This window comes from Xenopus tropicalis, chromosome 1 (genome assembly GCF_000004195.4).
Source record: "Xenopus tropicalis strain Nigerian chromosome 1, UCB_Xtro_10.0, whole genome shotgun sequence".
NCBI classification, from domain to species: Eukaryota; Metazoa; Chordata; class Amphibia; order Anura; family Pipidae; genus Xenopus; species Xenopus tropicalis.
In genome coordinates, this window is record NC_030677.2 from 21734751 (window position 1) to 21747720 (window position 12970).

Consider the following 12970-nt stretch of genomic DNA (forward strand, 5'->3'; position numbering starts at 1 on the left):
CTCCCTCCATGTTATCAAGGCTGCTCAATTACTTACCTTTACATCATTTCCTTAGCTTCCACTGCACTGTTTTTGGCTGTCTCTTCTATCAAGTGACAGCTTGCCCTGATTTCATTCTATGGGGGAGGCAGACAGATCACCTTACTATTTATGTGTAATACCAGCGCGTGTGCAAACTTGAATTATTTGGGTTTGAAATGGAGGGACCTGTCATTGTAGGAACAAAACAATCTGTTCCAGTTGCAGCACTATCCCCACATGTATTTCAAATGTTGAAATTAACATTTTATTCCTGCTGCTTCACTATGCACTAATAAGTATTTAGATGATGTGCTGTGGCCAATCAGATTGTCACTGTACATTTAATATTACATGTTTGCGCGCCTTATTTTTAAACAAACTGTGACCAATAAACTGGATATTGGGGCTACAGTGACTGAATAGTGGGAAGTGCATGTGAGGTATACCCATGCCGATCTCTATCTGTATATCTGCTGCAAGCCACATTCTGATTACCATTAGGAATGTGGCCCAGAATTTGCAAAAACCATAGAGTTTAATAATAACCTAAATATGTTTAGCCCTTTCATGTTCATGTTTCATGATGTTTGCTTCTGTTTTATAACTTGTAGGTGACCGTTCAAATCCAATTGCTGATTGGTTGCTATGGGCAACATCACCGGTATGTTATAGAATGGCCAATTCTAAGCAACTTTTCAATTGGTCTTTTCATGTCCCAGCTTTCAGATGGAAGTCACTGACCCCGGCAGCCAAAAACCTATTTCTCTGTAAAGGTCCCCATACACGGGCCGACTTTAGCTGCTGATATCGGTCCCTTGGACCGATTCGGCAGCTAATCGGCCCGTGTATGGGGAGAGCCGAGCAGCCTGGCCGACCGATACCTGGCCTGAAATTGGCCAGATCTCGATCGGCCAGGTTAGAAAATCCGGTCGGATCGGGGACCGCATCGGCTCGTTGATGCGGTCCCCGATCCGACTGCCCCATTGCCGCTCACATAATCCGATCGTTTGGCCCCAGGGCGGATTATTTTTTTTTTTAACTTAAGGCTCCCCGATATCGCCCACCCGTAGGTGGGGATATCGGGGGAAGATCCGCTCGCTTGGCGACATCGCCAAGCGAGCGGATCTGCTCGTGTATGGCCACCTTAAAGGCTACCATTTAATGATTATTACTTTTTTTGTATTACTTATCTTTCTATTCAGGTCCTCCCCTATTCATATACCAGTCTATCATTCAAACCAATTTGGACCCTAGCAAGCAGATGCTGCTAAATCTCCAAACTAGAAAGCTGCTTATCAAAACAAAAAAAATACTAATTTAAAAAAAAAAAAAAAAAAAAGACCAATTGCAAATTGTTTCAGAATATTGCTCTCTACATCATACTAAAAGAACTCAAAGGTTTAAATCAACTTTGTTGAATGGAACTATAAAACAGTATATTTCAGGTTTCTGAAACCGGTTTCCTTCCAGTGGCGCCGTTGCATTTTTGACATTTTTCTCATAGGTATTCCATTGTGTTATTTGTTCAGTATATTTGTGTATTTGGGGTGTAAAGAACATAAACTCAACTGCTGGAGGGGTAGAGTCAGTGTTGCACCCGGTGAGGTTGCAATGAGGGGGCCAATATGGAACATGACTGTGTATCAGATGGGGTTACTACATATGGGATTTCATATCGGTAATAAAGCCAGAATGAGCATTTAAAATGTTACACTTGTAACTGCCTGCATAGTATCCCTGATGCCATAAATTCAGATGGGCGATTCCAATCACATGCACTGGTTGCATGTAATCCTCTTTGTAAATTCATTTTATATTAATGGTTTCTTCCTTTGTAACAGATATACCTGGCCAGCCTCTTTAGTGTAATCATGTTCTACATTTGCTTTCATAGTATTCAAGTGTTCTCTTTTAATAAACATGGTGAAAACACTCATGGCTTGCAGAAAGTATTTTATTTCCATGACAAGTTCCGTTTATGTCCTGAATATTGGCAGAAAGTTCATCCGTGAAAATATAAACATGGCCTTTGTCTAATGCTTGTTCTCTTCTGCCATGGGGTGTGTTGAAACCTTTCAGTTTATTGTAGGGTTCTGGAAACAGAACTATGCCCTGCTTTATAGTCGGCATGGTTCTGTTTCCAGAGCCTGGGTATCAGGTTGACATAGAGTCCAACAACCATACTGATGGGTCACTGGCACCATAAAGCAGTGACTACTGAACCCAGGAACCAGTGGTAGGGGGCTGGCAGTCCAACACCCTCACCTGTTGTAAAGAAATATTCAGTACTTAGGGCATCAGGCCTTTTGTGCTGAGACTGACAGTGCAAGAGTAGGAATCCTGCCAAGTCAATATGTGTCGCAGGAAGGCTGCAATCCATTCAGTTATGCATTAGGGGGCTGCCTCACCATATCATGGTTTTTTGGAAAACTAGGTAAAACAGTGCTCCTCAAAATCGTGTGCACTGCAGTAGAAAAGGTCTTCGACTTGAATTTTTAACACTATTAATCAGCATATTATATTAAAGAAGAGGGAAAGGGATAATCACTAGGGGTGCCAAAATGTTAGCACCCCCCTGTTATTAATTGCTTACCTTATACCCAGGACCTCCTGTTTGCTGATAATTGCACTGATCCACGGTACTACTGCAGTAGTGCCATCATCATTGTCTTCTGAATCATCTACCTTCTAGTCTGGGCTTAGAAGCAAAAAAGCTTTTCACTCTTCTGCACACTTCTGCACTGGCTGAAGACAAGATTGAAGAAGCGCAAGAAGATCATGACATGGTGCTCCTACAGAAGTACCCAGTGGAAGAAGATCATTACCTGGTGCTCCTACAGAAGCACCCAGTGGAAGAAAATCATGACCTGGTGCTCCTACAGAAGTACCCAGTAGAAGATGATCATGACATGGTGCTCCTACAGAAGTACCCAGTAGAAGATGATCATGACCTGGTGCTCCTACAGAAGTACCCAGTGGAAGAAAATCATGACCTGGTGCTCCTACAGAAGTACCCAGTAGAAGATGATCATGACCTGGTGCTCCTACAGAAGTACCCAGTGAAAGAAGATCATGACATGGTGCTCCTACAGTAGTACCCAGTGAAAGAAGATCATGACCTGGTGCTCCTACAGAAGTACCCAGTAGAAGATGATCATGACATGGTGCTCCTACAGAAGTACCCAGTAGAAGATGATCATGACCTGGTGCTCCTACAGAAGTACCCAGTGAAAGAAGATCATGACCTGGTGCTCCTACAGAATTTCACAGTGGAAGATGATCATGACCTGGTGCTCCTACAGAAGTACCCAGTAGAAGATGATCATGACCTGGTGCTCCTACAGTAGTACCCAGTGGAAGATGATCATGACCTGGTGCTCCTACAGTAGTACCCAGTGGAAGGCACTCCCCAAGTAATTAACCATTTCCCTCTCCTTTAGTGAATATTTTGCAAGAGAAATATTAAGCAAGCTAAGATGTTAATCTAATTACCTTACCACTTACTAGTTTTTATGGCTTACTAGCAAACAGATAGAGGCCTGAGAGCTAAGGGCTCTGGTACACGGGGAGATTAGTCGCCCGCGGCAAAACTCCCTGCTCGCGGGCGACTAATCTCCCCGAGTTGCCTTCCCCCTGCCATCCCACCGGCGAACATGTAAGTCGCCAGCGGGATGGCAGACGCGGCGGCGCGATTTCGCGCAAATCGCCGAAAAAGACTCACGAGGCTTTTTCGGCGATTTCCCGAAATCGCCCCGCCGCGTCTGCCATCCCGCCGCGACTTACATGTTCGCCGGTGGGATGGCAGGGGGAAGGCAACTTGGGGAGATTAGTCGCCCGTGAGCAGGGAGTTTTGCCGCGGGCGACTAATCTCCCCGTGTACCAGAGCCCTAAATGGGAGAGGGATGCAAAGGGGCCTCAACAGAAAGATAAAAGCTGTTAAAACTGAAGTAACAATTTTGCCTCACAGATGGGGCGCTGCTGCCATGAGGCTAGTTGAGAAACTCCCTCAGGAGGCAGCAGCCCACAAGTTACAAGGGGCGGCAAAAAGATGCTCCTGGTAACTTCCAGAGCTGAAATTTTGATTTTTAAATAAGGACAGAGTAAGGACTACCACAAGGGCTTCAGGATTGTGCTTGAAGATGGTTCAACCCACCATGACCTGAAGCCTCAGGATGTCAGTTAAGGGAAGAGGCTTCAGCTCCTCTCCCGAGTAAAAAAAAAAAACCAGAGGACTCATTTAGTCTGGGGCGCGAGTACTTCCCAAATGAGCATGCTCTTGCACTCCAAGGGTCATAAATAAACCCCTCTGACTAAAGGCTGAAATCTTGTGGTACTAGAAGCCAGAAACTTAATCCACATGTGCTACTCACTGACCCACCTGTTCTCCTCTGGGCAAATACTGAATGGCTTTTCCAGAGAGGCTGGTACAGACCTGCAAAATGCCTTTTTATCAAACCATATCCACTATTAACCCCGATTGTTCTTGTGGTTGCTGTGCGTTACGTTTACGTATTTCCCACGTTGCACAATTATTACCATCTGCCCCATTGTTCAGCAGAGTCCTGGCCAATTCCGTGGGGGCCGCTATTTCTGTTAAGCTACTGGTGTGGCAATTAAGGCATGAACTCTACCAGGGCCATGATTATTCACTAGTCAATTCAAGCAGGGCCCCCACCAAAGCATTTACAGAAATTGACCCCATGGGAACCATTATCTTACAGTCGGAGCCCCTTTTGCTTTAGTGCAGGAAGAAGAAATGCAAATATTGTAACAAAGGAACAGGGCTGTGACCCTCGTCTCACAGATGGTGTTGAATTGCAACTCACAAGAGCTGAATCAACAACACTTAAAGGGGAATGAGTATATGGCGCTGGTTTCAATCTCTAATCTTCAAATTGACCCCTTTACTGGAGCTCCCAAATGACTCCCTGTTGAGGAATGAGTAACTGGTGTGTCCTAAACCATCCTTGCCAAAAGCACAGCTGGAAGTTGGTAGCAAATTCCAGCTCTGTATACTCACTGGCAAATATAGGATGCGGTTCCCTGTCAGGTCCAGCTAGCTGCTGATTGGCTGCTATCCAACATTCCAAAGTGCTGATAGCCACTGCCTCCCTGGTACAGCCTGGGAAATTATCCAGCAGGAAATTGAACAGATGGGTGGTGTGTATACAGATTTTGGGTAAATTTTCTATAAAGCAGCACCAACTTTCCTAAGCACAATCCTGCTATGTTTAGGGATCTATAATGCAAAGGGACATTGTCCCCCTTAAGGAGTCTGAACGTGAGCTCTCCATAGGCCTCATTCAATGGATGCATTCATTTATAATGCATATTTGTATGTATGTATAACTTTATTTATAAAGCGCCACAAAGGTACGCAGCGCTGTACAATCTTACAAAATACACAATTACACACAGGGAGGACAAGTGAAATAATAAATAAATATATATATATATAAGAGCCATGTGGTATGAGACACAGTAGGAAGGAGGTCCCTGCCCCATAGAGCTTACAATCTAAGTGGTTGGATCACATACAGGCACAAACTGGAAGGTCCACATTGGATCCTAAACCCAATCTTGACCTGCAGAACCAGTACTCAGAACCAGCTGAAAGACAGGGGCAGATTTGAAACCACAACTAAACTCATTTCCACTAAAACCATGAATGGCTGGTCATTTATTAAAAGATCATAATGGAAAAAGCACAAACAAATTTAAACGGCGAACAAAAAGAACACAAAAAGCAAGAATTTTTTGTGTTTTTTTTACATTTTTCCACTATTCTTTGTGGACTTTCAAACAAAACACCCCTGCAAAATCACTAAATGCTCAAAAATTGTTACAATTTGCTTAGAACATTCCTCTGCTGACCTCTACAACTTTTAGTAGTTACTTTTAAACTATTTTATGCTGAATAAACAATGAAAAAATTGTGGGGGTTTTTGTCACACAAAAAATACAAGGCGCACATAAGCCCTGTATTTAATGGCATTAAAGGGATACTGACACCAGAAATGAAAGCTTTTTTACATCTATCATAACATTGTCTTTGCATGAGCTTTATAATTTTGCCATAAAAAGTATTTGCTGATGCTTTTCCATTCCTTATCTGATCCCCCATGTCCCTCTATGAGGGGGCGGCCATATTAGTGCAGCAGTAGGCCATTAGCAGTAGAAGCTGTAACTGACAGGCTGAGAAGGGACAGTCAGGTTGGCAAAGCAGTCAGGTTTAGGAACTTCAAGTAACAATTACTTACAAAAGCAGCCCTAACAGTGAAAAAAGATCAACATGATCTATAGGGAACTTTTTATGTCGATTCATAATTTTTAAAAGTCGTTTTATCGTGTCAGTATCACTTTAAGTAATAGCTGCACCTCTCAGTTTGTGCAGAATTTTTGTGTTTGTTTTTTATCAAAAATGTGTCTTTATTCCTGTAGACCAGGGATCCCCAACACAAGCATGGAAAAAGTTCCTGGGGGTGCATATAAGCCCCTATGTGGACTGGGAGCCTATAGAATGTTCTGTTTGGCTTTACACTGGGTTTTATGGAACCAAAACTTGCCTCCAAGGCAGAAATTTGAAAATGGCATCCTACTTTGAGGCCCCTGGTAGAAACATGCAAGGGGTTGGGGAGCAACATGTAACTCACCAACCACTAGTTGGGGATCACTGCTGTAGACAGTGTCATTGTGCCCTCTATACCAGTGAATCTGCCTCCCCTCACCCTGGGATATGCAATGTAGGTAAGTGTGGTGGATGGGGGTGTGAGTAGCCTCGGGAAGCAGCAACCTTGCTTTGCTATGTCAGATAGTTGTTAAGATACATCATTTTTGCTTAAACAGTTGATGCGTTGCTAACCCCCAGGCATTATCTGGGTCCCCTGAACAAAGGTCCCGATTTAGATATTGGCTAAATGAAGTTGACAGATACAGGTATTATTTCCCTCTATTTTCTAAAGGAAGCAGTGTTTTCTGTAACCTGGATACCTGGGTGGGATAGCACTCCCATTAGCCTAGGAAGGTTATTACTAACTGTAATGGATCTATATAGGGACTGGCTGCTCGTGGTTCTTCCTCTAGAGCAGTGCTGTCCAACTGACGGCCCGCGGGCCGCATGCGGCCCGCGACCCCCCTCTGTGTGGCCCCCCACCTGTCTGGCTGCTTTGATAGTTTACTCTTGTGTAAGCTTTAAATGGTATCAGTACTGAGATTAACTGCCCCCCCTGCATGGTTCTCACCTCAGATTCAGGCTGTAATCAGGCTGTATTGTTTAAATATGTAATCCCCTGTGTTGTTCACACCTTTTAATCTCTGCATTGTTCACCCCCTGCAGTGTTCCCACCTCAGGCTCAGGCTGTAATCACCCACATTGTTCCCCTGTTCACACCTCAGGAGCAGTAGAAATCCACATCTAATCCCTGCACACTACAAAAAGAACATATACTGACATAGACATACTGAGGTGGTACTTCAATTAAAAAGTTTTTTAATATATAGTTATTGTGCAGACTGTAGGAGCAGTGCCAGCATTGTGTCACTGTAGGCTGCCTGTGTGCTATACACACAGGCATCATAGGGCAAGCAGAGTATGGCACACACAGGCAGAGTAGGGAAGGCAGAGTATGGCACACACAGGCCAAGTATGGCACAAACCAGCCAAGAATGGCAAACACAGGGAAAGTATGGCACACAGGCAGGGTAGGGAAGGCAGAGTATGGCACACACAGGCAGGGCAGGGAAGGCAGAGTATGGCACACACAGGCAGGGTAGGGAAGGCAGAGTATGGCACACACAGGCAGGGCAGGGAAGGCAGAGTATGGCACACACAGGCAGGGCAGGGAAGGCAGAGTATGGCACACACAGGCAGGGTAGGGAAGGCAGAGTATGGCACACACAGGCAGGGTAGGGAAGGCAGAGTATGGCACACAGGCAGGGTAGGGCAGGCAGAGTATGGCACACACAGGCAGGGCAGGGAAGGCAGAGTATGGCACACAGGCAGGGTAGGGCAAGCAGAGTATGGCAGGTTTTTGCTGTACTACAACCATTAATATGGGTATGGTCATGTGATAACATGGGTGTGGTTTCAAAAATAGGAGTGGTCAAAACTGGCTTCCATTATCGGCCCTCCACCACGTAGGTCGGAAAAATTGCGGCCCTCGGTACAACAGAAGTTGGACAGCACTGCTCTAGAGAGCCTGAGGCATGAAGCCTAACAAAAGATCTGCCAAAGTGGGGACTCCACTGATAGTGTGTACTGGCAGCCTACAGGGGGCTCTGGCAGTACATCTGGTTTTAATGCAACTAAAACTTGCCCCCAAGCCAGGAATTCAAGCATACGCACCTGCTTTGAGGCCACTGGGAGCAACACCCAAGGGGTTGGTGAGCACCATGTTGCCCCTGAGCCACTGGTTGGGGATCACTGGCTTAGGGTATAGTCCACTGGTGCCCCACTAAGAAAATCCTTCTAGAGTGGAAAAAATCCTTGGAAAATGTGGGGCTGCAGGGACCCCTGAATGAGGAACAGTAAGTAATGGATCTTGTTATAGTACATCCTAGGGGTGCAAGCTAGTCAGGGCTAGTGAGTAAGAGCAGTTTTGTGCTCCAATGAGCAGAAGTAGTGGGGTTAGTATTCCCCATCCACCAGAGTAGGGATTCCTGTGTGGTAGGGATGAGAGTATAGTCCCTAAGAGCACCACTAGACATTCCAGTAAGCATGGGCTGACACTTAGCCACTAACGCGCTGCATGGTGTACTGCTAGATTCATTGCTTCATTCATTATTGTACTGGAGAACCTCTGGCATCCAAATCCCCTTTGTGCAGCTGATAGGGTTACCATCTCACCCCTTTAAAGGAGGACACTTACTGAATACTGCAAGTTGGATGCCGGCTTCAAGGATTTGTGTGCAGTCACGTGTCCGACGTATAGTTTATTAAAGAATGGCCAATTCTAAGTAACTTTTCCATTGATCTCTCTCTCTCCTACACCCCATGTGTCAGTCTCTTTCCTACACCCCATGTGTCAGTCTCTCTCTCCTACACCCCATGTGTCAGTCTCTCTCTCCCATACACCCCATGTGTCAGTCTCTCTCTCCCTCCTACACCCCATGTGTCAGTCTCTTTCCTACACCCCATGTGTCAGTCTCTCTCTCCTACACCCCATGTGTCAGTCTCTCTCTCCCATACACCCCATGTGTCAGTCTCTCTCTCCCTCCTACACCCCATGTGTCAGTCTCTCTCTCCTACATCCCATGTGTCAGTCTCTCTCTCTCTCCTACACCCCATGTGTCAGTCTCTTTCCTACATCCCATGTGTCAGTCTCTCTCTCCTACACCCCATGTGTCAGTCTCTCTCTCCCCCATACACCCCATGTGTCAGTCTCTCTCCCCCATACACCCCATGTGTCAGTCTCTCCCATACACCCCATGTGTCAGTCTCTCTCCCCCATACACCCCATGTGTCAGTCTCTCCCATACACCCCATGTGTCAGTCTCTCCCATACACCCCATGTGTCAGTCTCTCCCATACACCCCATGTGTCAGTCTCTCTCCTACGCCCCATGTGTCAGTCTCTCCCATACACCCCATGTGCCAGTCTCTCCCATACACCCCATGTGTCAGTCTCTCTCCTACGCCGCATGTGTCAGTCTCTCTCTCCTACACCCCATGTGTCAGTCTCTCTCTCCTACACCCCATGTGTCAGTCTCTCCCATACACCCCATGTGTCAGTCTCTCCCATACACCCCATGTGCCAGTCTCTCCCATACACCCCATGTGCCAGTCTCTCCCATACACCCCATGTGTCAGTCTCTCTCTCCTACGCCCCATGTGTCAGTCTCTCTCTCCTACACCCCATGTGTCAGTCTCTCTCTCCCATACACCCCATGTGTCAGTCTCTCCCATACACCCCATGTGTCAGTCTCTCCCATACACCCCATGTGTCAGTCTCTCTCCCATACACCCCATGTGTCAGTCTCTCCCATACACCCCATGTGTCAGTCTCTCTCTCCTACGCCCCATGTGTCAGTCTCTCTCTCCTACACCCCATGTGTCAGTCTCTCCCATACACCCCATGTGTCAGTCTCTCTCTCCCATACACCCCATGTGTCAGTCTCTCCCATACACCCCATGTGTCAGTCTCTCCCATACACCCCATGTGTCAGTCTCTCCCATACACCCCATGTGTCAGTCTCTCCCATACACCCCATGTGTCAGTCTCTCCCATACACCCCATGTGTCAGTCTCTCCCATACACCCCATGTGCCAGTCTCTCCCATACACCCCATGTGTCAGTCTCTCCCATACACCCCATGTGCCAGTCTCTCCCATACACCCCATGTGTCAGTCTCTCTCTCCCATACACCCCATGTGTCAGTCTCTCCCATACACCCCATGTGCCAGTCTCTCCCATACACCCCATGTGTCAGTCTCTCTCTCCCATACACCCCATGTGTCAGTCTCTCCCATACACCCCATGTGTCAGTCTCTCCCATGCACCCCATGTGTCAGTCTCTCTCCCATACACCCCATGTGTCAGTCTCTCCCATACACCCCATGTGCCAGTCTCTCCCATACACCCCATGTGTCAGTCTCTCTCTCCCATACACCCCATGTGTCAGTCTCTCCCATACACCCCATGTGTCAGTCTCTCCCATACACCCCATGTGCCAGTCTCTCCCATACACCCCATGTGTCAGTCTCTCCCATACACCCCATGTGCCAGTCTCTCCCATACACCCCATGTGTCAGTCTCTCTCTCCCATACACCCCATGTGCCAGTCTCTCCCATACACCCCATGTGTCAGTCTCTCTCTCCCATACACCCCATGTGTCAGTCTCTCCCATACACCCCATGTGTCAGTCTCTCTCTCCCATACACCCCATGTGTCAGTCTCTCTCTCCCATACACCCCATGTGTCAGTCTCTCTCTCCCATACACCCCATGTGTCAGTCTCTCCCATACACCCCATGTGTCAGTCTCTCCCATACACCCCATGTGTCAGTCTCTCCCATACACCCCATGTGTCAGTCTCTCCCATACACCCCATGTGTCAGTCTCTCCCATACACCCCATGTGTCAGTCTCTCTCTCCCATACACCCCATGTGTCAGTCTCTCCCATACACCCCATGTGCCAGTCTCTCCCATACACCCCATGTGTCAGTCTCTCCCATACACCCCATGTGTCAGTCTCTCTCTCCCATACACCCCATGTGTCAGTCTCTCCCATACACCCCATGTGTCAGTCTCTCCCATACACCCCATGTGTCAGTCTCTCTCTCCCATACACCCCATGTGTCAGTCTCTCTCTCCCATACACCCCATGTGTCAGTCTCTCTCTCCCATACACCCCATGTGTCACTCTCTCTCCCATACACCCCATGTGTCAGTCTCTCCCATACACCCCATGTGTCAGTCTCTCCCATGCACCCCATGTGTCAGTCTCTCCCATGCACCCCATGTGTCAGTCTCTCTCCCATACACCCCATGTGTCAGTCTCTCCCATACACCCCATGTGTCAGTCTCTCCCATACACCCCATGTGTCAGTCTCTCTCTCCCATACACCCCATGTGTCAGTCTCTCTCCCATACACCCCATGTGTCAGTCTCTCCCATACACCCCATGTGTCAGTCTCTCCCATACACCCCATGTGTCAGTCTCTCTCTCCCATACACCCCATGTGTCAGTCTCTCTCTCCCATACACCCCATGTGTCAGTCTCTCTCTCCCATACACCCCATGTGTCAGTCTCTCTCTCCCATACACCCCATGTGTCAGTCTCTCTCTCCCATACACCCCATGTGTCACTCTCTCTCCCATACACCCCATGTGTCAGTCTCTCCCATACACCCCATGTGTCACTCTCTCTCCCATACACCCCATGTGTCAGTCTCTCCCATGCACCCCATGTGTCAGTCTCTCCCATGCACCCCATGTGTCAGTCTCTCTCCCATACACCCCATGTGTCAGTCTCTCCCATACACCCCATGTGTCAGTCTCTCCCATACACCCCATGTGTCAGTCTCTCCCATACACCCCATGTGTCAGTCTCTCTCTCCCATACACCCCATGTGTCAGTCTCTCCCATACACCCCATGTGTCAGTCTCTCCCATACACCCCATGTGTCAGTCTCTCCCATACACCCCATGTGTCAGTCTCTCCCATACACCCCATGTGTCAGTCTCTCCCATACACCCCATGTGTCAGTCTCTCCCATACACCCCATGTGTCAGTCTCTCCCATACACCCCATGTGTCAGTCTCTCCCATACACCCCATGTGTCAGTCTCTCTCTCCTACACCCCATGTGTCAGTCTCTCTCTCCTACACCCCATACACCCTTCTTGCCTATACAATATTCTCTCCCTTTGGGGGCTGGGTGGGGAGCTAGGACCCAAGATATATACCTATACTGCCTTCTCTAACTGCGGACCCGTTGCTGGGGTAAACTGAACCATAGCAACCAGATAAGTGCAACATTTGAAACTGGGGAACTCCTGAATAGCTGAAACGGTGACAAAAATAAAAAATCTAAATGTAAATAGATCGTAATAAAGCAAATTGTCTCCGAATATCACGCGAAAAGTTAATGTAAAGGCGAACTAACTACCCCTGTAAAACGCGTATAATTAATAATTATAACAGACCACGCTGTAGTAATCATTCTGGTAAAACAAGTACTGGATTATTTATTATCTCAAAAGTAACCTGGAGCCGACTAAAATCTATGGTAACAAGTCTGGAAAGCCGATTAGATCATCGGGCTTTGCGCTTAGCGTTTCCTCTGTGACTACAACTCCCATAATCCCTTTTCCATGACTTCACCGGCCTGGGAAGCGTTCTGTGCCGCTCACAAGGGGCGCGTTGTGCTTCGGGAGTTGTAGTTTCCGGTGCCAAACGCGGAGCAATTTCTTTACCCTTTGCGGACTCCAATTCCCGCCAGGCCCAGG